General features: G+C 43.3%; 1 protein-coding gene across 2 annotated transcripts in view; it reads right to left on the reverse strand.

Moving 5' to 3' along the window:
- Window positions 1-27,712, reverse strand: part of LOC138769208 (suppressor of cytokine signaling 3-like) — a 106,670-nt gene that overhangs the window by 36,183 nt on the left and 42,775 nt on the right. The gene's annotated exons all lie outside the window — the stretch shown is intronic.

The raw sequence follows: 27,712 nt of genomic DNA on the forward strand, positions 1-27,712 counted from the left end.
GAGGCTTTTTTTTTTCTCTTTTCCAATATATCTTTCCTAATAATCTTATTAACACCGTAATTATTGGAAATGGGTGATGTGCAGCAAACAACTGGGAAAGCCAGCAGCATCACAGGGATTGCGACATTAACATCGCAGTCAAATAAATAATACCTCCCCTGTGTGCAAATGAGGTTCATGCACGTCGCCCTGTTTAGAACTGTGAAGGCGAGACATTTGCATTTACAGCAGATTAACCCTTTCAACATATTTACATTCTATAGCTATTATTTGGCACTGAGGGGGTTAAAGGAACACTAACTGCAAAGCCTTTTGCTGTACGGGAACTAAGCTTATAGAAGGGGATGCAAGTACTATACACACACACACACATATATATATATATTTTATTCTTTCTGCTGTTCTTGTCATTGAAGAACACTACAGTCAGCCCCCACCCGTAGCCTGTTAAAAACACACTGCATGACATTTGTAGATAAGATAGACTTTAAGGTTACTGTCCCTTTAAGAAAAGTTTGAGCAAATTTTATGTATGCAGAAGATAATTTGTCAACTCATGTGGCGATGTGACAATTTTGGCCAGCATGTTACTTTTATTCAGCTATTGAATGCATTATATATTTTTAAGCTCAGTTGAGCCCTGCCACGTTGTGAATGAAGTGTACTCAGGCGTAACACAGCTGTGCTAATAATTGACAGATTGCAATACAGTTCCCAGGATACTCTAAAAAAAAAAATCAATTTACCGTATGTTACTAATGTGCATCTACTTCTGCTTTCATCAGAGAAGCCCTGTTTCTGTATACAGGCTATTCAAGGCTCTTTTAAAACTGTGAAATCAAACTTGCAACAGATCAGGAGAACATTTAGTTATAATAATCATATGACTACAGCTCTACGAGATAGGGAGCAATGATGAAGACATGCTTACAATCATTCTCGGGACTGCTTATACCAAGATTGCCCCACAAAGTGACGACTTTAAAGGGGGGATCTGGACGCCTTACTTTAGATCATGGGTCTCAAACTCGCGGCCCTCCAGCTGTTGCCAAACTACAATTCCCATCATGCCTGGACAGCCAAAGCTAAAGCTTTGGCTGTCCAGGCATGATGGGAATTGTAGTTTGGCAACAGCTGGAGGGCCGCGAGTTTGAGACCCATGCTTTAGATTGTGTTGGTCCCACTATGAACAAAAAAGCCCACATCCCTGTGTTGTCTTCTGTATTAAACCTCAATGCTCTTCTTCTTGCTTCCGAAATGGACTCGACTCAGCCGAGTGACCCCCCCTTAGTGACCAGCCATTCATGTTTTCATGGTGGCCACTAAAGGGACTTAGGCAACACATAGTCTACTATGCCATGATCGCAGAGGTTCAGCTGACGGCATGACAGCTGGGCTGCAACACTGAATCTGTGGGTCTCTGTCAATTGGCATCCCGATGACACGATCACTGAGTGCTGATAGTTCACACCAGTGGCGTAGCTACCATGAAGGCAGGGAAGGCGACTGCTATGGGGCCCCTGCAGGAAGGGGGCCCGAGAAAGCCTGCTCTGTCTTCATGGTAGGTACTGTATGCCACTGACAGCCGACCACTGTACCCTGCTCCCCTAGGCGCCCAGAGAGGGAGTGGGACTCGCCACTGCACTGTTCAGCCCTCTCACTGTAGTGCCGGGTGAGCGGGCTGAACTCCAAAAGGAGAGGAACAGAGGAGCAGGACCTGCTAGGTCCTGCACGGCACAGGAGAGAGATGAAGGACCTCATGGTCACATGACCCAAAGGTCCTGAATACTTCTATGTGAAGATCAGCCCGGACTACAGGAGGAGGAGGAAGGGGGAAGCCTGGGAGCTGTAAGTGCTGTGTATGTGTGTCAGTGACTGTATATATGTATCTGTGGGTATATGTTTATGTGTGTATATGTGTATATATTTATATGTCAGTATGTGTATGTATCTGTGGTTATATGTGTGTGTGTGTGTATGTCAGTAGTGTCTGTAACACAGGTGTATATGTGTGTGTTTGTGTATGTCAGTAGTGTCTCAAGTGATTGACAGGTTTGCTCCCAAAGATGTTCTGCAGCAGCTTCTATTAATGCTGGGCTCTAATAAAAGAACCCACCATTAATATCTGCTGCATTTTCTTTTATTTCTGGTTAAGTATTTCTTATTACACTGAAATGATTTCCCTGTGTACAGTCTACTCATGGTGTATACATCAGCACTAGAGATGAGCGAACCTCGAGCATGCTCGAGTCCATCCGAACCCGAACTTTTGGCATTTGATTAGCGGTGGCTGATGAAGTTCGGTAAAGCCCAAAGGCTATGTTGAAAATATGGACATAGTCATTGGCTGTATCCATGTTTTCCAGACAACCTTAGAGCTTTATCCAAGTTCAGCAGCCCCTGCTAATCAAATGCTGATCGTTCGGGTTCGGATGGACTCGAACCCCAACCCGGTTCGGTCATCTCTAATCGGCACTGATACAGCACTGGGGCCATGTAGAGTTTTTTGCTATGGGGCCCCATGAATCCTAGCTACGCCCCTGGTTCACACTAGGGATGAGGGAGCTGAGCAGCATGGCGTCTGCTCACAGAAAATTGGTCAAAATTGGCCTAAATTGGCTTGGTCAATGAGGGGTTTAATGGGGTTTGCAAGATATATATAAAATACAGCCTGCTGAGGTTATAAATTAACAAAATACACTATACTCACCTGTCTTCTCCTTTCTGAGTCCAAGCGATTGGTACTAAAGGACCCTGTATACTTTATACTTATACCACTGGCTTACCCCACCCCTGCCCTACAGGACACAGGAATCTTTGGCAGTGTCAATGTGTATGAGGCAGATGAAAGAGATAACTGTTGACTGAAGAATTCTTTAGATTACAGTATTGAAGGTGTATGGCCACCTTTAAGGGGTTTTCCGAGTATAGCATCCAGCTCTCTCTGGCGACTCCATAGAAAATGAATGTTGCCATGGGTCACATGCCGACCCATGGCTCCATTCACCAAATGGCTCCATGGCACCACTCTAGAGTTTCTTGGGGTTCTCAGAGGTCAGACGCTATATGATCTCATACCACTTTAAGAGCACCTTAATAGTACTTAGTGGGTTAACCTGAGAGTAGTTGGGCAGTGTGCTGGAGAAGTAGACCCTTGGGGATCTTTATCCTGTTCTGGTTAATCTGAATTTGGGCGCAAGTTAGCACTTGGTTGGGATTTTGGGTCTTGTGGTGAGGTAACAGTAACCTTAAAGTGCTTTATTGTAACTGTTTCACTACATTTACATCATATTGGCACCAAGTAAGTTGTGCCCATCAAGAATCATACCCACTGGCCCAAATTTACTGATTTACAAAATTACTTTTGGGGAACCAGACTCCTTAACAGGTCGGCCCCAACCTGTAGACTGCAGGTTACTCTGTCTAAGTGCAAACACAAAACAAAGACAAACGGGAACACAATAGAAGCGATGTCAGCAAACCGGGTCAGTAAAAGTTGGGCTACGAGGTACCAAGTCAAGAGGCAGAGGGAAAGTCCAAAAAAACTAAGCCAAGGTCCAGATACACAGGTTAAAGGTAAAGCAGACTCAAAACGCTAGCGTAGGCACTCCTAAAAGAAGGCTTTGTAGCAGGCACTGAGACATGGTGGGAGTAGTAGTATATAGGGGCTGGATTGGGGAAAGGACTCCAGCCCCTTCTTCAGGACCAGAGGTGACTGACAGCAGTGTCTGCAAGTGAGCCATAACACAGAGGGGAAACAGCTGAGTGGCGCAGCTGGGAAATGATGCAGTCCTGGCTGCAATGTTGGTTACTAAAGATGCCGTCGGCTCATCCTCCCAGCCAATGGGGCTGGTAGGATACCTCGCAACTTTTGCTGGGAGAAAAGAGGGACATTCACAGCAATGTGTCATGCCACTATAGCTGCGCTCCTATAGCCACGCCCCCATAGCCACATCCCCATAGCCGCATCACCTATTAACATTGCATAAGAAACAAATTTTTTCACCAGATTCCTATATAGTATAGGCCCCATTCCTGTGTAGGAGCCTCCCAAAAGTGCTGCCCTCTGTGCTGCGGCCCCAACAAAGTATAGCCCCCCGTAGAACCCTCACATAGTATATCCCCACTTTGGAGCCCCCACATAGTATAGCCCCCTCTGTGTAGGCCCCACCTAGTATAGCCCCCTTTGTAGCCCACCACTTAGTGTAGCCCCCTGTGTAATTCATACTTAGTATTGCCCCCCTGTGTAGCCCCTACTTAGTATAGCCCCGAAATAGTATAGCCCCCTCTGTAGCCCCCACATAGTATAGCCCCCAGTTATAGCTCCCCTTTTTATCCCCCACATAGTATAGCCCCCTTTGTTGCCCCCCTGTGTAGCCCCAACATTGTATAGCCCCCCCACTATAGTACCTTCTATTTGTAAAATAAAAAACCCAGAAGGATACTCACCTCTCACCTTGCTCCCCCGTAGTCTCCTCCTGCTGTTTCCAAATACAGACGTCTGGTGCAGGCTTTCTGTTCCAGCCCCACGACGCCTGCACTCTTCTCTCCTTCTTGGCTCTGGACATGGCATCACATCTAGGGCAAGCAGGAGAGGAGTGCGGGTGCCGCGGGGCTGGAACTGGAAGTCTGCACCAGACATCTGTGCATTTCCTCTACGGCCCTTTAGTGCCCAGGGCGGGGGCGGTTGAAGGAGCTGCGAGACTGTGGTGTCACAGTCAAAGGGTGCTAGTGAGCACCCGGCAGCTGCAGCTGCCACTGTGAATGCCAGGGCGGGGACAGGGGCTGGGGGACAGCGGGACACATGGGGTCCGTCCTGAGAGAGCGGGCCATCACCCCAAAACTGGGACTGTCCCACCAGATCCGGGACGGTTGGGAGCTATGTGGTAGCTAATAGAGATGATCGAACATCGGAACTTGAACCTTGTCGTACCTTCCGCATTTGATTCCCGATGCCTTCCCAGTCCGTGGGAAAGGAGGAGACAGCCTGGGTACCGCCTGGAATTCCGGGATTTAGCCTATTACCCAGGCTGAATCCCAGAATTCCAGGCGGTATCGGGGGTGTCTCCTCCTTCCCCACGGACCAGCAAGGCATCAGGAATCAAATGCGGAAGGTTCGACAAGGTTTAAGTTTAATAGAACCTAAGATTTTCCGATTACCGATCATCTGTAGTAGCTAAGAATGCTGTTGGTGTGTCCTCCCAGCCGATGAGGCTGGTAGCTAAGGACGCCATCAACGCGTCCTTGGAGCCAGCGGTGTGCTCTGCCGCTGCTGTATGTTTATGTCAGGAGACAGGAGAGCTGGCGGGCGCCGGCTCCTGACATTTGCATAGTGAAATTTGGCCCACTGTGTTATTTAAACCACCAAGAGTCCTAAAGCAGATCTTATGGAGACAAAAAGTAAAGAATTTGCTGTTCTCTACTTATGTCTTTATTTGTTTCTTTAGTTAGAGGGCATACTCGGGGCATGACCTTACATGCTTCTGCCATACAGTCCAGAGGAAAATGCATGACAATGTAAGTTATCTGTAGCCACTGTTCATTGTCCTCTATGAACACAAATCATCAGGAACATGGAATTGTATAACTAGTATGGAATATAGCTGACTGTCAGTGTGGAGAAGACTATGGGGGGAATAAATGAGAATGAAATGGTGTCAGCATCACACAGTTCACTGATAAATAAAACTCTGTCACGCATAATGAAAAATGAGGAATCTCTTTACTGATAAGTGGTTTATTCACTGTAGTAAATTAAGTGAAACACTTTACATTAAATGTGTGCCGAAAAAACAAGGAACTGTTTGTTTGTTTGTGCCCTGGATAAAGTTTTCATGTACAAAGCCACACCCGGGTTTGTTGGGAAAAGTATATTTTACTGGTAAAAACGTTTCATTTATTTGCTGGAAATGAAACCTATTTTGTAGGGCTCTGTAGAGTAATAACGTATTATTTATTCACCCTATGTGGAGTCCAATCCATGCTAATACAACAAACGTAAGTCAACTATTTGGATCTGTTATTGACATCTCATTTGCAAAGTAGCTGCAGCACTTAAAGGTAAACTGTCATCAGGTTAGAAGAATCTGCTATAGTGCAAGGAGCACTGAGGATGAAGGTAAGTTTCTTATGGTCATCCTCGGCGCAGTTTCCATGATATTAGCAGTTTAATCCCTGCACTAATAAGTCGCTTTGGTGCACTGGGGACGGGACTACTACCCCAGTGCCCTTTCTAACAAAAATCAGCAGAGTGGACCGGCTGGGGGGTGGTGGGGCATTTCAAAGTCTTGCTGGCTTCTTTCTCAAATACAAAGAGATGATGGTTGACCTCAGGGAGATCAACCAAAAACACCACAGAGACACCATCACAGGTCTCAACGTGAGTGTATTCTAGGACATTGCCCCCTGGGAAATCAAATATGCAAAAGAACACTCCAGAGACACCATTACAGGTCTCAACATAGTGAGCTAGCCAGACCTGCCCTCCAGGAAGAAACAACCAAGCCAAGGAATGTCTCAAGTCAAGGAAACCACCTAAGCAAGGTATCCATCCACAGACAGCTGTTTCGGGGTATTTGCCCCTCATCAGAGTGGAGTAGGTTTCTGGCTAGTGGGAGCAATGCTAGCAAGTGCATGAAAGTGTGTGTTCTTTTGCATATTTGATTTCCCAGGGGGCAATGTCCTCGAATACACTCACGTTGAGATCTGTGATGGTGTCTCTGTGGTGTTTTTGGTTGATCTCCCTGAGGTCAACCATCATCTCTTTGCATGCACTTACTAGCATTGCTCCCACTAGCTAGAAACCTGCTCCACACTGATTAGGGGCAAATACCTTGCTTGGATACCTTGCTTGGGTGGTTTCCTTGACTGGAGACATTCCTTGGCTTGGTTGTTTCTTCCCGGAGGGAAGGTCTGGCTAGCTTGCTACGTTGAGACTTTTAATGGTGTCTCTTGAGTGTTCTTTTGCATATTTCTTTCTCAAATATTAAGGGATAGCAAGAAACTGTATGGGGACCAATAAATCCTGTTTGGCCTTCCTCCCCCATACTTACATGACCCAGTGCATGATGAGGGGCTTGCAGTTGTATGGGTGTGTGAGCTGCTCCTCTAGGATGCCGTTGCGGGGTGGAGGAGGAGGATCGCGGCAGCAGAGATGAGGCCACTCAGGGACACTGTCTCTGTCTGGGATGGGGGGTGGTAATTGTGGGCAGATAATTGTGCAAGCTGCGCAGGTCCTGCAGACACACTGAGAGAAGGCATAGGATCGTGGCTGACGGCCCCACTGGTACACTGTCTTGGTCTGGGTGGGGGCAGGTGGGGGATTTGCTGATTTGCTTTTGGTAAGCTGTTGGTGTCAGCTACCATGGAGACAGGCTGTATGTTTTGCAGAGGAAGGCACAGGGCCCCCTGCTGCAAAGGCCCCATAGCAGTTGCTCTGCCTGCCTTCATGTTAGCTATGCCATTGTATTAGATAGTATTCTCCTCATCTGCCTGGTACCGGAGCCATTGTATGGAAGGCCCTGGGGGAGGGGGGTTGTTGCTGACAGGTTGTCTTTGTAGATGGCTGAACCCACAAGATTTTGGTTAAACTGGCCAACAAAAGGTGCAAATAATTTACATCATTAGCTGCTGTTGGCAGAATGCTTGTTCATCTGACAGCTATTCCCCCTGAGCCACCATACATATGCACATTCACTTCTGACAAGACTAAAAAGGGCCCAACAAAGTAGCTTTAATGGATGCTATGAACTACAATAAAAAGTGTGAAATTGTAAAAGAATGGATACCCCAACGTATAGCTAGATCCTGCCAGTAAATGACTGTGAGGTTGCATACATAAAAATACAACTTTTAATGAAATGCAATAATTACAATAAATGCAAATGAAATGCAATAATTACTTTACTAAGTAAAACTACTATGTTAAAAAAAAGCACAAAAAATATGTCTTGGTTATTTTTTCATTTTTTGTCATTCTTCTATTTTTGTAATGATTTCATTTCTCGTTGACCCAAGTCTATTAGAGTTTATGATAACAGATTTCCTCTGTGGTAACACAATCAATATTGCTCTACACATTAATAAAGTCAAAAGAATTTGGAATATTTTACTTAATATCTTATGGGAAAACAAAGGTCACTTTACCAGCACTGGTCTGTAGTAATATATTCTGAGATGTGGATTCACAGGACAGCTGCCTCTATACTTCTCAATATTAACTATTCACAGTGGGGCCAGCTGCCAGTCCCTGCTTGTCACATCTTTTTCCTTGCTCCTGGGACATGTTGTCCCCACAGGAACTTCCCTTCTCAGCCAATCACTGGTACAGGTGGGGCACTGCTGTGGACGCTGTTTGGCAGAGTGGGGAACATATCACAGGAACAAGAAAGAAGTGATGACAAGGAGGCTGTGGGACATTGCGGCAAGTGTGAATCACTTAAAGGGGTTATCCAGCGCTACAAAAACATGGCCACTTTTTCCCCTACTCTTGTATCCAGTTCAGGTGTCGTTTGCAATTAAGCTCCAATGGAACTTACTTCAATGGAACTGAGTTTCAAAACCGCACCCAAACTGGAGACAAGAGTGGTGCAAAAGTGGCCATGTTTTTGTAACGCTGGGTAACCCCTTTAATTTTTATTTTTGTTGCACCACCCCCATCCATATTAAATGATCCTGTACAAAGCTTACCTGTCATAATGCGCTTTTTATTTAGCTGCTGTACTATTACATTGATATAGGGATTTTACTATCTGGTTAGCTCTGGTTGACTATCTGCACTTTTCCCTTAACCCTTTAGGCTATGTTCACACTATGTATCTGTGCGGCTGTATTTTTTATGCGGCTGGAAATGTGCGGTTGAAACTACGGCCGTGGGAAAAAATAGACATGCGGCTGAAAACATACGGTCATTTACTTGGAAATCTGGTTCAACTAAAAATAACAAATAAAATCTTTAGAAAGTGATGCAAACACCTCTGGATGCATCTGGGAAAGCAGGGAACACAGTTTACATGAATTGCTATTACCGGGGTTTGCAATCCTCTGCAGTATAGCCGATGTCTCTCATGGTTAATATATTTAATTAATAAAACACCCTTTCGTTGTTCAATAATTAAATTTAAACGAATCCATCATTTTGCAATTAAATATACTGTTAAAATATATATATATATATATATATATATATATATATATATATATATATATAAATAAATGTATATTTATATATATATTTATTTTTTGACAGTATATTGAATTGCACAATGATGATATAAAGAGCCGGTCCGCAGTACAGTGACTTCATTGTGCTGCTGACCAGCAAAGAGGACACATCGGGGTGAGTATACAGCTCTCCCCACCCCCTCCCCAGCACTGCACCCATCCCAGTAAGGAAGGGGGGTCACTTAACCCCTTCCTTGCTGGGATGGGTGCAGTCTGACATCAGTCTGGCCCCCAAGGGGTTAAGGGGGATGCAATACATCCTCCCTTAACCCCTTGGGGGCCAGACTGTAAGCAGCGATCTGTAAAGATGCTGCATACTGTAAGGAGCACAACACCGCTCACAATGATGGGTGTTGTGCTCCTGTTTGTGTGTTTTTTGTGTGTTTCTCCCTTTTTGTTTTTGAGATATCGGTATCCTGTGGATTACGTCGGATTCGGTGGACTACGTCGATGACCAGTGGTTGTTTGGTGTTTTTTTTTATAAAATGGTCAATGAGGGGTGTGGGGGTGTTTTTTTTTTTTAATACAAATTTTTTTTTCACTTGTGTGTTGTCTTTATTTCTTTACTTTATAGACTTAGTAGTGGAAGCCATCTAATAGACGGAATCCATTACTAAGTCGGGGCCTAGTGTTAGCCGGTATAAAATGGCTAACACTAACCCCCCATTATTACCCCAGTACCCAATGCCACCAGGGGTACTGGGAAGAGCCGGGTGCCAAACGACAGCAGCCTGGTAACACCAGGGTGGGAAGAGCCATTGTTTTAGGCCCTCCCCAGCCTAAATCTTACCAGACTGCTGCCGCCCAGTCCAGGAGCGCCAATTTTGACGCTCCGGGACCACTGGCACCCGGCTCTTCCCAGTACCCCTGGTGGCATTGGGTACTGGGGTAATAATGGGGGGTTAGTGTTAGCCATTTTATACCGGCTAAAACTAGGCCCCGACTTAGTAATGGATTCCGTCTATTAGACGGCTTCCACTACTAAGTCTATAAAGTAAAGAAATAAAGACAACACACAAGTGAAAATTTTTTTTTATTCAAATAAAAACACCTCCACACCCCTCATTGACCATTTTATTAAAAAAAAACACACCAAACAACCGCTGGTCATCGACGTAGTCCACCGAATCCGACGTAATCCACAGGATACCGATATCTCAAAAACAAAAAGGGAGAAACACACAAAAAACACACAAACAGGAGCACAACACCCATCATTGTGAGCGGTGTTGTGCTCCTTACAGTATGCAGCATCTTTACAGATCGCTGCTTACAGTCTGGCCCCCAAGGGGTTAAGGGAGGATGTATTGCATCCCCCTTAACCCCTTGGGGGCCAGACTGATGTCAGACTGCACCCATCCCAGCAAGGAAGGGGTTAAGTGACCCCCCTTCCTTGCTGGGAGGGGTGCAGTGCAGGGGAGGGGGTGGGGAGAGCTATATACTCACCCTGATGTGTCCTCTTCGCTGGTCCGCAGCACAATGAAGTCACTGTACTGCGGACCGGCTCTTTATATGTGCGCTGAGCCGATCAGCCAATCAGCTGAGCGCACATATAATTCTAAATGTTTCTTCTAATAATGCTATTGTCACAACATAATTAGAAGAAACATTTGATGTTTTCATTAAAGTAAAGTGATGATTAGTACAGAATGCTCTATTACCGGGTATATGAATTAACGGCTTAATGGAGCTTCCTGTACTAATTAATATTTAATTAATAAAACACCTTTTCGTTGTAATAAAATCAGTTTCATTGTTCAATAATTTAATTCTAATGAATCCATCATTGTGCAATTAAATATACTGTCAAAAAATAAATATATAGATAAATATACATTTATTTATATATATATTTATTTTAACAGTATATTAAATTGCACAATGATGGATTTGTTAGAATTAAATTATTGAACAACGAAAGGGACTTTATTACAAAGAAAATGTATTTGATTAATTTAATATATTAACTATTAGAGGCATCGGCATTTGGCATTATTGCCGGCTATTTTTGAAGTACTCCGTATGGACCGCCTGTCAATCCACGGCTGAGAATTTGCACAGTTCCAGCCGCAAACAATGGTCTTGTTCATTTTTTACGGGTCCGTTTACGATCGGGCCGTAGGCTCATACATAGTGTGCACTGTGCAGCCGTATATCTTATACTTTCCAGCGTACACATAAACCGGAAAAATACGGCCGATGATTTACCGCCCGCAATACAGCCGCACAGATACATAGTGTGAACCTAGCCTTAAGGATGGGGCCAATTTTCGTTTTTTCCTCCTTGTGCTTAAAAGGCCATAGCACTTGCAATTTTTCACCTAGAACCCACATGAGCCCTTATTTTTTGCGCCACTAATTGTACTTTGCAATGACAGACTGAATTTGTTCATAAAGTATACTGCGAAAGCAGGAAAAAAAATGTGTGGTGAAATTGAAAAAAACCCCCCACATTTTGTTTATTTGGGGGGTATTTGTTTTTACGCCATTCGCCCTGGGGTAAAACTGACTTGTTATGCATGTTCCTCAAGTCATTACGATTACAACGATATATAACATGTATAACTTTTATTGTATCTGATGGCTTTTATAAAATTCAAACCATTGTTAACAAATATATGTTCCTTAAAATCGCTCCATTCCCAGGCTTATAGCGCTTTTATCCTTTGGTCTATGGGGCTGTGTGAGGTGTCATTTTTTGCGCCATGACGTGTTCTTTCTATCGGTACCTTGATTGCGCATATGCGACTTTTTAATTGCTTTTTATTACAATTTTTCTGGATTTGATGCGACCGAAAATGCACAATTTTGCACTTTGGGATTTTTTTGCGCTTACGCCATTTACCGTGCGAGATCAGGAATATGATAAATTAATAGTTTGGGCGATTACTCACGCGGCGATAGCAAACATGTTTATTTATTTATAAATGTATTTATTTTTATTTATAGCATGGGAAAAGGGGGGTGATTCTGACTTTTATTAGGGGAGGGGGCTTTTTATTATTAATGACACTTTTTTTTTTTTTACACTTATACTAGAAGCCCCCCTAGTATAAGCACACTGATCTCCCATTACGATCTATGCTGTATAGATATACAGCATAGATCGATGAGATAGGCACTCAATGGCTTCCGGCTGCTGCAGCCGGAAGCAACGAGTGCCGAGCCGGGATCAGCGCCAACCCAGCTAAACACCAGGGAACCACCCAACTAAACACCAGGGAACGGGTCCGGAAAGCTCCGTCAAAGCTGCATAAGATTACATGATTAGCGGGCACGGTGATCGGACTGTGCCCGCTAATAGCCGCGGACCCGAGCTACATACAGCACCCGGGACCACGCCGGTTCAGAGCGGGGTCGGCGCTCGGCCCCGCTCTGAACTCCCTTGGCGACCGCAGGGCGTTAATATACACCCGCGGTCGTTAAAGGGGTACTGTGGTGAAAATCTGTTTTCTTTCATATCAACTGGTTTCAGAATGTTATATAGATTTGTAATTTACTTCTATTTACAAATCTCAATTCTTCCAGTACTTATCAGCAGCTGTATGTCCATGAAGTGGTGTTGGCACAGTGCTTTGTCACATTGCTCTCTGCTGCTACCTCTGTCTGAGACAGGAACTGTCCGGAGCAGTTGCAAATCCTCATAGAAACCTATCCTGCTCTAGACAGTTCCTGTCTCGAACAGGGATGGTAGCAGAGAGCACTGTGTCAGACTGGAAAGAAAACAGAATTTTCTGCAGGACATACAGCAGCTGATAAGAATTGAGATTTTTAAATAGAAGTAAATTACAAATCTATATAACTTTCTCAAACCAGTTAATCTAAAATAAAAAGATTTTTTTGCCGGAGTACCACTTTAAAACTCTAAGAGTCAAATGGACATAGCCTTTATTTCAAAAGGGTGTGAATGCTAGTCAAGTAAAGATGTCAACCAAATGGTAACATCCCTAAAACTTGGGAACAAAATAAATACAAATAACTTATAAATAACTCATTAAGGCTATGTTCACACGGTGTTAGACACCGGCCGTTCCGTGGTACTTAAGTACCGTCCGGATGATCTGTCCGGCCGCAGAGCTCTGATGCGGGCGCATCATCGTGCGCCCGCATCAGAGCTTCCCCCTGCACACTATGGAGCGAGCGTCCGGAGCCGCTCGCTTCATTGTGTGAACTGACAGGGTTTCCCACGGCCGCAATTCATTGAATTGCGGCCGCAGAAAACTGACATGTCAGTTATTTGCGGGGCCGCACGGGAACCCAGCCGGAGCGTATACAATATGTATACGCTGCGCCCGGGATCTCGTTGAAACTAAGGCATTGTTCCACCCCGCAAACAACGGGCCGTAGTTTTACGTAGTGTGAACATAGCCTAAAGTAGGGGGGGTATCATGCTCTATGTGTTCCATGCTCCAGGAATGTTTGCCTCCATGTTAGCCATGAGTGTCTGTGATATGTTTCCTGCCTGAGTACTGTACTGTGTGATACATTTATTCAGTTCCTTTGCCATTCCTGGCACTGTCATGGTTAATGATATTACTTCCAGTACTTATGACTCCCTAATGAATGTTATTCCTGTGACTGCTGGCACTTTCAGGATTCCTGGCAGAGTAAGAAATGAAATTTGTGGATGTGATGTATGTGTAACTATAACAGGGATGTCCTGATTCCGCCCCCCCTGGGCATTTAGCTGCTTCACTTACAATAGATCATTACTGTGGCTTTGTTTCCAATGTACAATTGCTGTTTATGTAAGGTCCTGATTGTTTAAAGCAAATGATTATCAATAGATCAGTTTTTCCTATGTTTTTTTTTTTTACATTTACTTATTTTTTACAACTTATTGTATGGTTAACATTTTTGTCAAGCTTTATTGGTTTAATTAGAAACAACTATTAGGCTATGTTCACACGTCGTATATAACCAGCCTCTCCGTGTCCCGGCCGGGTCATGGAACGGACGGTCTCTTGAAAGATCACCCCGGCCGATACTGCAGTACCGTCCGGATGATCCCTCCGGCCGCAGTGTTCTGATGCGGACGCATCAGCGCGCGCCCGCATCAAAACTCCCCATAGCACACAATGAAGCAGGCGGCGGGAGCCGCTCGCTTCATTGTGGGATCTGACAGATCTTTCTGCGGCCGAAATTCACTGAATTGAGGCCGCAGAAAATTGACCGGAGGTAGCTGAGGGGTTGGGGCAGTGTGTGGGGTCCGTCCCGCCCCCCCCCTTACCGACGATCGCCGCTATTAACGTTATAGTGGCGGCCGTCGGTAAAGGGGATTACCGGTGCCTAGACCTCAGATCAGCCCCCCCTAGTAGGGCGATCACTAACCCCCCTCCCCCGGCGGCCATCAGATCCAAGATGGCCACCGCCATCCCTGCAAACAAACGATGTTTGTGTAATGTATGGATTCATGGAAAATGTCATAGACTTTGTCTAGTGGTCATGGTGTCTGGGCACTCACTGATCCGACGTGCCACTCAAGGTCCACATACACTGTAAACTTATGTTGGCCAAACCTGCTGTGGGCGGCCATTGGTATTGTTGGTATTGGTACTGTTGATTAATTTCACCCCTTCATGACCCAGCCCAACATAACTGCGCCAATTTTCATTTTCGCGTTTTTGTTTTTTCCTCCTCCCCTTCTAAGAGCTATAGCACTTTAATTTTTCTATCTACAGGGACATGTAAGGGCTTGTTTTTTTTTTCAGAAAGTGTACTGTACTTTGCGCCTTTTATTATACCATAACATCTATGATGGAATCCCCAGAATATTATTCATAAAATTAAAAATTGGTGAAATTAGAAAAAAAATGCAATAATGTAATGTAACGGGGGTTCCTGTGTTTATATAATGTACTTTACAGTAAAAGTGACATGACACTGTTGTTCAATAGGTCAGTCCGAACACAACCATATGCAAGTTTACACAGATTTTCTAAAGTTTTCTTATTTTTTCAATGAAATAATTTTTTTGCAAATAATTATTAGTAAAATGGCCTTATTGTTACTCTAATAACGGTTTTAGTTTTTTGCCTATGGGGCCGTATGGGGTGCCATTTTTCCCACCATAATCTCTAGTTTTTATTAATCCCCCACTTGCTTCATAGTGGGATATGCCCCCTGGACGTACCTGTACACCCAGGGTCATCCGGTGACAGGCGGCCATGGCGTACAGGTACCTCCAGGGTCATCTTGGACTCTAGGGGTTAAAGCTAATTGAAATTACAGTTATACTTCAAAGACAATGTGTACAATGACTGTTAAATCAGGTTAAATGTTAAACATATTTTTAAAGTTTTATTGATGTTGGGAGGTGATTTGTACAGCAAAAGGGAAGATAGAGAAGACAGTAGATTATGCTCACAGCTCAGCCTCCCCTTCTCTATAGAGTAACCTCAGCAAAGGTCACAGAGCATGCTTATTCTCATTCATGTCAATGGGACACTTCCTGCCTATTGTTGCCTAGGTCTATGGGCTTGCTGTAAGACATAGTCCTAAATGCTGTTAAAACTACAGATATGAAGATGAAAGATGGCACTTACCAATTTAGTGTTAAAATCATCCGGCTTTATTGGTCATACAAGGATCAGGGGAGGAAAGAGTCGGGTGACCGCAATTTCATGGAAGAACGCCACTTTGTAACTTTGTTATGTGTTCATTAAGTTTTTGTATATAAGGGGTGGTGTAGCAAGTCATCTGAGAGTCAAACAAAGCAGTGCAAAACTGTGGTCACCCGACTCCTTTCTTCCCAGATGCTTGTATGTCCAATAAAGCCGAAAAAAGCCAGAGGTCTTTCCTCCCCTTAAGAAGATACCAGTATAAAACATAGGAAGAACCTATTCCATGTTTTGAATTAGAGGCCGAGAGCTTCGAGTAACACTTCTTGGTATAATACTATTGCAAAATGCACTATGTCCCCTTTTTAGGATTTGTATAAATCTGGTGAAATATATGTAGTGTTAATAGGGACAGGAATGTCTAAAGGATGTATTTCAGATTTGGAGGCCGGCCTCTGTGTCAATTTCATAGCAATAAAAGTGGTCACACTTAATAAACAGCCCTTCAGTTTCATAGAGAATGTCACTGTTCCCTTATTGTAGGGGACACTTAATGATCTGTTTTGAAATCCAGCCCTTATGAATGAAATCACTCATGTGTGGTGAAGGAATGCTTACCAGCGTGGGATATGGAATTTTCACATTATTACCAGGACGTATGAACTTCTCAGCGATCATGAGAAAAAAAGGGAACAAAAATTAAAAAATAACATTTAAGCGTACTGTCACTTAAACCAACTTTTGATGTGTCACACAAGCATGTCAAAAGGTTTGATTGACCGGGATTTTGGTGCTGGGCCTCCCACCGATCCCTAGATATATCTGGGAGAAGCCTGCGGCTGAGTAGTTCGCTCCATGGCTCGTCACTTGATCTGACTTATTAAAGGAGAAAGGCTCCCTTGTATTTTTATACAGTCAATTTCCTGCAAAAATTTGGATCTTGTTATCCCCTATGCCATTGGGACACCTACTGATTCTGCAATTACTGTGTTTGGAACAGTCTTTGGCAGTCACATAGAAAATGAATGATGGGTAGGCCATGGTGGCTGCACAAGTGTGCTGAGTGCTCTATTCATTGCGGAGCTATTGTATCCCTGTTTTTGGGATCGGTGGAACCCCAGTGATCAGCTTGTTATCCCCTATCGTATGGATAGGGCATAACAGGCTGTGATGGGAAAACCTTAAAAAGTAAACAGTGAATAGAAATATATATGTGATATCGAAAGAAAGTGTTGGTATTTTTTTTACACGTCAAAACTGTCCTGTAATTTATTATCACAGTTTGCGACATTCTGTCGGGGGGTAAGGTGGCAAGGATAGGATAAAGCTGCTGGGATAAAAAAAGCACCTGGATAAATTTCCATAAACCAGGATCTATAGTATGTGCAACCCTAGTAGAGAAAACAGGATAAGTTAAGGAGAAGCAGCAGCTAAATTTGCATGAATCATTGGTGCGGGTAAAAAGGTTAATTATAAAAGGGGATTATGTTTCTATCACTGATAAAGGACTTCTAACCATTATGATTATCCACCTGTTGACATCTAGGTTACGTAGATCCAATAAATTGCAATGGTAACCGATGAGATTATTATCCAGTAAAACTCTTACAAAGTTATCCCCTGATGATGGTGGTCCTACCCAGCTCTTCTATCCTCTATGACAGCTGTGCGACCTTTCTTTCCTCACATATTGGCAGAATAGCCAACGAGAAATAACTTTCTCAGCCTACCCCTGAGCAGCGGAAGCAAAGCAATAAAAGACAGATACTTCCACCTTCATGCGGGAGCAAAGTTAATCATCTCAACCCACTGGACATCCACATTCAGTCCCTCTATGGCTCCCTCTATTCATGTAACAGTACTGTCAGATTTGAACCAACATAACCTGTCCTTATTTTTGCATACCTAGAAACCATGGTAAGGTTTCCGCAGCTCTCCAACATATATCCCATCATTGGTATCCACCCCTATAGACCTAAACTGAAAATTACTTTAAAGGCTAAAACACTCTAAAAACTATGCTATATAGCTTCTGTCTAACATCCTCCAAGATACACTAGATTTTTCAAACTGCATGAGCCATGTTAGTAACTCAGTGCACTTGAGGCCACACATATCATTGTGTAATAGGAAATGTGCGGCTAATGAGTGGTGGCTGAAAAGGGACGCACAAATGATTTAGCCTTGTAGCAGGCTTTGCAAATGAGTTCTGATCTATCGCAAGGACTGGACTGTTTAATAGGGCTGTAAGATTATACTGTCCAGGAATTTTACAATATCAGTACATTTGCCCCTATGGCGGGAATTTACTAAGACTGGCATTTCATATGGCCCCTGTCCATGTACCGCTCACGTCTCTTGATAAATGCTGACTAGAGATCAGCGAACCGGGTTCGGGTTTGAGTCGATCCGAACCCGAACGTTCGGTATTTGATTAGCGGTGGCTGCTGAACTTGAATAAAGCTCTAAGGTTGTCTGGAAAACATGGATACAGCCAATGACTATATCCATGATTTCCACATAGCCTTTGGGCTTTATGCAAGTTCAGCAGCCACCGCTAATTAAATGCTGAAAGTTCGGGTTCGGATCGACTCGAGCATGCTCGAGATTCGCTCATCTCTAATGCTGACACATCTGTGTGGCAGCCATAGAGATCTACACAAGCCCTGAGCAGCATGTATATTTCTTACCGCCATACATTAATTAAAAAAAAAAAAGCATGGCATATCTTTACTACAATGTAATCTTAAGGTATTGATTGCCTGTGTAGCAGCAGGACACAAGTTAACATATTTTAGGGCCAACATAGGCCATATACAGGTATATATGATTTAGAATATAAAATAGAGCACCTACTATGATTATAACCTGTGCTTTATGCCATTGCTCAGATAGATATAACTTCAGCTAGGTCTGACTATTCTACTTTCTCTTTTTAGTATGCACTTGTTCTCTAACTTCACCACTAGGTGTCTTCTGATAATTCTGACTTTATTACTAAGATTTGACTTCAGTTGTAGGTCATTTATTTATGTTATTGTGTTTGTGTTGTTTTATGTTAGTATATATGTACATTAAGATGTGACATGGAGAGAAGGGAGCTACTGCACATCACACCTATGGCTGATACTAATGCCGCTCGGCTAATTTTAAAAACCAACGCCAGGATGTAGGTATATAATTTGATCAAACCATACTGCCCCGTGTACCGCGTGCAGGTCTCCTGGTTCACACGGGTCCCTACGCTAACTCCACACCTTGTCGGTCAGCGACTGCCAACCCCGCAAAGCGTACACATGCAGGGAAGGGAGACCATGGAATGGCCCTGCAACCCCAATGTCACAGGACCAAACCCAAAATGCCCCACCAAAACCCAGCCAGCACCACCGGTGGAGAAGGCTGCCCCCAAACAACGCAAGTATGAATATGGTATTGCACTCACCACCACTGCTGCAGACAGGGGCATTTTGGGTTTGGTCCTGTGACATTGGGGTTGCAGGGCCATTCCATGGCCTCCCTTCCCTGCATGTGCACGCTTTGCGGGGTTTGAGGTCACTGGCTAACACTGTGTGGAGGCGTAGGGACCCGTGTGAACCAGGGGACCTGCACGTGATACACTGGGCAATATGGTTTGATCAAATATATACCAACATCCTGGCGTTGGTTTTTAAAATAGGTCTAGCAGCATTAGTATCAGCCATAGGTGGGATGTGCAGCCGCTTCTTTCTCTCCATGTCGTATTTTATAGTTCTCCCTTTTCTGAGCAGCTGGCACTCCCCTTCATAAGACCCACATGACCCAAATTGGCAGGATATACCTGTGCTCACATGTCAGTACCTTATGTCTTTCCCATTCTGTCTGCAGCAGCAGTGGTGAGTCCAATACCATATTCATACTTGTGTTGTTTGGGGGCAGCCTTCCCCGCCGGTGGTGCCGGCTGGGTTTTGGTGGGGCATTTTGGGCTTGGTCCTGTGACATTGGGGTTGCAGGGCCATTCCATGGCCTCCCTTCCCTGCATGTGCACGCTTTGCGGGGTTGGCGGTCGCTGACCAACACAGTGTGGAGCTAGCGTAGGGACCCGTGTGAACCAGGGGACCTGCACGTTGTACACAAAGCAATATGGTTTGATCAAATAAATACCAACATCCTGGCGTTGGTTTTTAAAATAGGCCTAGCAGCATTAGTATCAGCCATAGGTGGGATGTGCAGACGCTCCTTTCTCTCCATGTGGTATAATATACATTAAGATACATTGAAAAGAATATTGATATTCAGGACAAGTGTTAGACATAGGCGTACCAATACTGCCAAAGGTACTTGGTCTGCCAACGACCTCTTAAACAAAGTTGTTCTCCTAAGTACCCATAAGTCGTAAGTATCAAAGGTACCTTTGGGGCAAACTTACAGAGTGTACCAGATTTAGAGGCTACACAAGATACAGATGTGGTGTTGTACCTGTTGCATCAACTATGTGAATATGTTCTTTACTATTTAAGGGGGAATGTTTCAATATGTGCCTTTAAACACTAATATATGCTCCTATATTGCATTTGTATTCAGACGGAACTAGATTTGCTGATTTGGTTGGATAGACGGGGACCCTGATGCTAGGTCACTTAAAGAGGGGCAGAGTTTACTTCTGGTGGAAAAAAAACCCTTTTTGTTGTTTTTATTGTCGTCCGAATGTTGATTCATATCTACAGAAAATGTTTGACGCTAATGATTTAGCGGTTTTGTATAGTGTGGCACAAAGCAGGCATAAATGAACAATAACTCTGCCCCTCCATACATCTCCTCCCTCATCTCCACCTACCATCCTTCCCGTGCTCTGCGTTCTGCTAATGATCTTAGACTAACCTCTTCTTTAATCAGAACTTCTCATTCCCGCCTCCAAGACTTCTCTCATGCTGCACCAGTTCTCTGGAACTCTTTACCCAAAGACCTCAGACTTATTTCCAACATCCCCAGTTTCAAGCGCGCCCTGAAGACCCATCTCTTCAGGCGTGCTTATAACATTTCGTAATCTCGTCTCCCTTTGCTATCCCCTCTCTATAATTTCTTCGGTGCTAGTTACACTGTCCTTGTTATCTGAGCTTAGAAAATGGAATGTGACTGGCTTGCCCAGCCGCCTATAGGCACTTAGAGATTCCATGTACAATGACTGGAACATTGACAAATAAAGCACTTGTTGCCTCTTGTGTTACTCCCAGTCATCCTAGCCTGTAAGCTCTTGAGAGCAGGTCACTAATTTGTTATTGTAATTTATTCATTGTATAATTTAATATATAACCTGTAATGTATTTATATATTTAAATAAGCGCTGCGGAATCTGTTGGCGCTATACAAATAAATATTATTATTATTATAAATTCTCGCCTTATAATGGAATAAATTTTCAGGATAAGGCTATGAAATCAAAGCAACGGTCGTTCTTGTCATAGAACTAAGAAATGTGTCGCATTGAAGTCAAAGCAAACAACGGCCAGGAAATAATTGACATGTCAATTATTTCTGGCCACCCTTCATTTATTTCAATGCAATTTTCAATGCAACAACTGCTGTTGTTTGACACTCACTACAACGGCCGTTGTCCATACCTTGTGGGAACATAGCCTTAAGTTGCAAATGAATCTCTTTGCAGACTCCCTCTAGTCATTCCCCTTTCAATGCCCCTTCCCACTCCCCTTTCAATTCCCCTTCCCTTTCTATAGATCGTTGCTAGGATCTAAAAAGATCTGAGCCACCAGCCCCAATGTATATGTTTTGAAACAGTACTGGTGTTGCGCTAATTTCCAGGAAATGGTGTGCTTACACAGATAATATGCTTCCTTATTATTGGTGAAAACTTTCTGCCTTTTCCACAATAACTGAGTCACCAGTTAAAAAATAAAGCCTGTTAGTGCCCCCAAATATCTGGTATCTTGCCCCTGTGTCCCCCTACTAATGCCCCTCAATGACCTCTCAGTAATGATGCTCCTCAGCGCTTTCACTCAGTAACAATGACCATTAGTGTCCCACTTAAAATGATGCTGTCTTTAGCAGTGATGCCCCCCATTTGGTAATGTGCAGTGTCCCAGAGCTGGGTCCACTGTCCTTTCTAACAAGTATAGGTTGGTACCAAATGCATGTGTGAGCTCTAAAACTGAAGTTAATAGTGAGCAACTTCCGCCACCAGGTGTCACTATTCTATTGCACGACTGGTGGTCATAAATATGTACGGGTTAACTCTATTGTTGATGGTGTGTGTCCTGCCAGTTTCTCATGATTTCTACTAACCAAAGCCTATATAGTGGGATGGGACTAATGGGCTTAGTTCAGTTGTAGTTTTAGTTGTGTATGAGAGAGTGTATTCACAGAGCCTACTGAGAGTATTCTTCTACCCCCTGGCCTGCCGCCAGGAGCCTTGTGCGGCACCACTGTTATTTCTTCTGACTAGAGAGATCCTAGCCATATCTGGCTAGAGATCCGTGTGGACTGCGGTGAAGGATGGGACTAACCTATTCATGCTGGGGGACTGTTTTTACTTTTTCTGCTACCTCTGAAGGACTCTACAAAAGTAACTGAGTACCAAATGTGTCAGTAGCTAAGGTGAATGCAAAGGCTAAGTGTTCTATTGCAGGTTGCTAGCGTGTCCCTTGATGGTCCCCTGGACAACTAGCTCTAGCCACTAGGTGGGCCTGAACTCCCTGATCCTGTGTCATTCCGTGCCCACATGGTAGCATAGGCGGATGTATTTTTTCTGTTGATTCAGGAACTTTCTTTTACAGCCCCAGCTGAACCACTGTGTCTGAATAGGCCCAATCTTTAGCCTGCAGGATCCCAAGTCACCAACGTATGTTAAGCAACTATTTTCTTCCAAGATTGTTCAAGTCCTTATCAGTATTTTGTGGATTTTATTTTTGTAAAGCATATGAGAACACTACTAGTATATATACCTCCTACGAAAGTAATTGCAGTTTTGAAAAAAAGTCTATTGTATTATTGTCTATGATATTCTGTACTGTCCTAAAGTGCAGTAAACTATTTTCTTGGTTAAGTTTTATCTGTGCCTCTGTCATCACTCCCACTGTTCCTCATAGCAGTAATGCCCCCTCCTTGTGTACTCTTCATAATAATGCCCCCTAAGTGGCCTCTTTTAGTAGTAATTTCCAATTATTGCCCTCATAGAGGGTAATAAGGGGGTATTACTACTAAGATAGACCAATTAGAGGGCATTATTACTAAGAGGAGACAAGCAGGGGGCATTACTACTAAGATTTAATAATGATTACTACTATGATATAATAATGCCCCCTAATTTGCCTCTCTTAGTAGTAAAATTCCCTTATTGCCCTCTGTGAGTAATGTGTTCTCCTTGCCCCTCAGTAGTAATGCCCATTCCTTGTCTCCCCTTAGCAGTAATGCTCGCTTATTGCACTCTATTGGGAGTAATTCGCCTCATAGTTTTAATACTCCCTCTCCCCCCCTTAGAAGTAATGCTCCATCAGTTCTCCTCTTAATATTGCCCCCTCATTGTCCTGTCTTAGTAGTAATGTATCGTAATGTTCTCTATTGATGTGTTGTGGCTAATTTTGCCCACTCCCACAATGCTGCTCTTCAGGCCTGTAGCCTATGAGATGCTCCTGTGCGTCACCAGGGCATGTTCATATTGAAGCATCCTATAGGTTTAAACTGCTTGCAGCCTATGGGAGGAAGCTGGCATCTCTATGCTTTACCATTGCTTTTCAGTGTCACTGCGCCTGGAGGACACACATGCAGTTGAAGAGGCACAGATGCAGTTGAAGAGAGGTATGGAGATCCTGGTCACCATGCAAAATATCCAGAGATTGCGCCAGAACGCCAGGTGCTAGTTATGTCTCTGACTTATATGGGCAGCATGTAACCTAATCCCTCCATGAGTATCTAGTGAAGAGGTGGTGAAGCAGAAAAGGAGCCTGAAAACAGGAGAAAGAAGTATTTTTCTCTGAAAGTATGTATTACAAAGTTTCTTGCATTTGCTTGTACTATTGATTTATACAAAATTTGTTGAAACGAAAATGGCCATTTAAGTGTTGTTTCTGAGAAAACAGATGCTTTAGGCTAAAAACGTTTTTTTTTTTTCCATTCTACGATAGTGAAAAGCATTTTGTTGTGAAAACTTCCTAAGTTTGGCCCTTTGTTTGGCTTTCAGCTGGATATTATATCATTAGAGGTCAGCAAGTCCATTAGTCAAAAAGTCAATTGTACCGATCTCTTGGACTGCAAATGCAGCGTGAGGTCAGTCCTTGTGAACAGTGGCTAGAAACCCTGTATTTGTTGTGGTAACTGTAACATTATCAGTTTCTTGTTCTAACATATAGTGATGACAGATTCATGGCTTCAGGATGTGTTAGCCGATTCTCTTTGGGGTAAATTAAACATATCAAGGATGCTAATGTAAAAATATGACAGCATTATCTTGATAGGAAATTAAAAAATTTTTTTTTACTGTTACTGGGAATATTGAATGATGGCAAAATACACTTCTAATTGTTTTCCTTTGGCGCACAATGTTAAGAAGCGCTCCATTATAATTCAGATCGCTTACTGTAAATGTCTGCTTTTTGCCTAAGTTTATTTTCCTTGGTCACAAGGGAGCCTTAAAGAGTCACTGTCGTATTTTTAATTTTTTTTTGCAGAAATCAATAGTCCAGGCGATTTTAAGAAACTTTGTAATTGGGTTTATTAGCCAAATATGTCATTATCTGCATTTAAAAAGCCTTTTCCCAGGTCCCCCCCTCCTCTTTTCCATCCACTGCAAAAAATTTGAAAATTGTGACTTGTTGCATTAGACGTACCCAGTCTGTTCCTATAGAGAGGGGAGGGGGAGGAGGGAGGGAGCCGACAGCAGAAAGCAGATAACAGAGGATTACAGGCACAGAGCTGGGCGACAGCTGTAATCAGAGCTCAGAGAGGTCAGTGGTGACTGTCAGAGGAAATAAGGGGTGAGGTATTTGTAGATTAACTCTTTGTTGTCCTGTTTTGGTCTTTTATTTAGCTCTCTTCATGGCTCCGGCTGCCATCTGCACATCACCACAAGAATGATACAGGCTTGTTATTCTTTTGGCCAAAGTGTAGTGGTTACATTTACACGTAGGGGTGCTAACATTGTTTCTAGAAATACAATGCTGCAAAACAGTATGGAATGAGCATTAGGCTCCCTATCTCTTCACAAGGGTCTCTCTCTTTCCTGCAGTACTTCACACAGGTCCACACCCATCTCAATTTCCTGTTGACTTCTTATCTATAGCAGGTCCTGCTCTTAAGGGCTCAGACCAAGGTGACCACACACATTACATAAAAGAAGGTTGATAAACCGTTGATCAAACAATCGTCTGATGAACGATCTTTTCAGGGACACAGCCATACACATTTAGGGGGAGATTTATCAAACATGGTGTAAAGTAAAACTGGCTGAGTTGCCCCTAGAAACCAATCAGATTCCACCTTTCATTCCTCACAGACTCTTAGGAAAATGAAAGCTGGAATCTGATTGGTTGCTAGGGGCAACTGAGCCAGTTTCACTTTACACCATGTTTGATAAATCTCCTCCTTAGTCTATATTCACCTTTAAAATTTTTCTTGAAAGAACAATCTTTGCCCAACTATCTCTTCAATTCTCTCCAGTTCATCGTCTGGAAATTTCCAACATGGCCGTTTCCTTTTCAAATGATAGTACTCATTATGATAATACTCTCATCAGTAGGAACAATCATTTGTTGTTAAATTTCAGCCAATGAACGATCACTTTGATCACTTTAAAATTGTCTATTTCACCAAGTTTAATCCAAGGTGTATGGGCACCTTAACAATTTTCCTGCCAAAGTAACACCCAGTAGGCCTCTACTGGCATCATGGAGGCTCAGCTCCAGATCCCCTCTTAGTACTAACAAAGTTATAAGAAAGTTATTACTTACCTCCACCAGTGTCCTCCTGCCTATTCTTCGCATACTGCAGCCGCTGCTGAAGCTTCTGAATCTGTCTCTGCAGTGACAGGCTGCTTAGCCAGTCACTGGCTGAGAATGGACAGCACCACGACAAGTGATTGGCTAATCGGGCTGTTACTGCCACTGTCAGCGTTGGCTGCGTTGAATAGGCAGGAGGACACTGGGGAACATGGAGAGGCAACAAAATAACTTTATTATTTCATCAGCCTCCGACCACTCACCTCCTATTACACAGAGCGTGGTCAGCAGCCAATGATTTTTAAACTCGTTGGAAGAAAATGATCAGCTGAAGATTGGCTCCTCAGCTCATCTTTGTCTTTGTTACATGGGGTGATATCTACACGATTCTGCCTGTTTGTAATAGGGCCCTTAGGTCTGTGCCGGGACCCACGTTTTAGGCCACATTTCAGGTTTAAATATCCAAGCCACTGGCCTGCAGGGCGGCAACAACCTTTCACTGCAGCAGTCTACCAGCTCACCAGCACTAAGGATTCCCCTCAGGTCCTAAAAAAAGAGATAACTACAGCCTTCTGTGGGGGTGAGTACTTCGCCACTTGCCCCTTTCCTTACTACTTTGCCTCTGCAGTCCAACTAGGCTTTCCAGTGCCAGCTACCCATGGGCATCAGCAGTGCCCCAAACACAACACTGTAAACCATCCTTCCCGATTAGCAGTCTTCTCTAGCCTTGGGAAAGTAGAAGTTACTTTACTAGCTTACCATCTGTTCTGCAACCAGACTCTGCATGGCAAAGCAGCTCAACAACCTCTCCCCCAGAGACTTGCTCTTCTCTCTCTTATGCAGTTTCACATGAGCCCGCAGCATGCCTGCTAGCCTGCAGTATATTAGTGTTTCAGCACCCAGCAACACTTTCCATCGAACAATACAAGGGCTGTCCACATACACAGACCCTCAGCCTTATAACGCCTTTCCAGACATAGCGCTTTGGTATCACCATCCTCCCTACAGCATCTGCACCTCCTTCAAGTAACCTCTTTAGGTAACTTTGCAATTGCCTATTTTATACTGACCCTGAGCCTCTATTAGGATGTGCTAGTACATTCTTTTCATTGGCATGTTTAAGTTTTTCTTTTAGGTTATGGACACTGCAGGTAGATGTTACAGCTACACACGGCAGCTTTTCTATTAAAACCTGAAAAGGCAAATTTACAAAAAAAAATCATGCTAATTTTGTTGCAGATATGGTGTGCAAATATTGGAAAGTTACAAAAATAGTGCACTTAAAATTCCACTCTTGCAGTGTTTTCGCTGTGAAAATTGTGCATTTTGACATGCCCATTGAGATTAATGGGGAAAATTTGCAATAAACTCACAGCATAACCAAAACATACATTAACATGCTTTAGTATTTAAATCTGCACTGCACGTCAATTTCTATATAGATTTTTTTTTTAAAAAAATTTCAGAAATTATTAAAACATTTCCTCCGCCATGTGGATGCATGCTGGATCTACTACTGCTGACTGCTATAAACTGGACTGAACTGAAAACAGTGAGGAAACTTTAGCGTTAATCATGTGACTTCTTAGAAATACTTTGTGGAGTTAATCAGACTGTTATTAGTGCTGCCAAGTAGATTATTTCCATTGCATTTATGCAAAGCAGCTACAAAGTAGAGCCACACCTTAAAGGGTCAGATTTTGCTTCCTTTCTATTTAAACATTTATTTAAGAGGGGAAGTAAGTGAGCTTGTAGCACAGCACTGCAAAATAGAGCCAATATCCGAGGATCATGCATAGTAATATTTGCCAGAAACAAGTGATCACATTTTTATCCTATATGTATCCATAAAGACCAGGAAACAAATGCAAAGGTTCTGGGGACTCAATTCTGCCATTCTACAAGTTTGATCACAATTGGAGCTGTTATGTGAATGTTGTCAATGAAATAAAGCATATAATTAAAGGGGTATTCCAGTATCTGAAAATTCTATTTAAATAAAACAAC

Source organism: Dendropsophus ebraccatus, chromosome 12, assembly GCF_027789765.1.
Source record: "Dendropsophus ebraccatus isolate aDenEbr1 chromosome 12, aDenEbr1.pat, whole genome shotgun sequence".
NCBI lineage: Eukaryota > Metazoa > Chordata > Amphibia > Anura > Hylidae > Dendropsophus > Dendropsophus ebraccatus.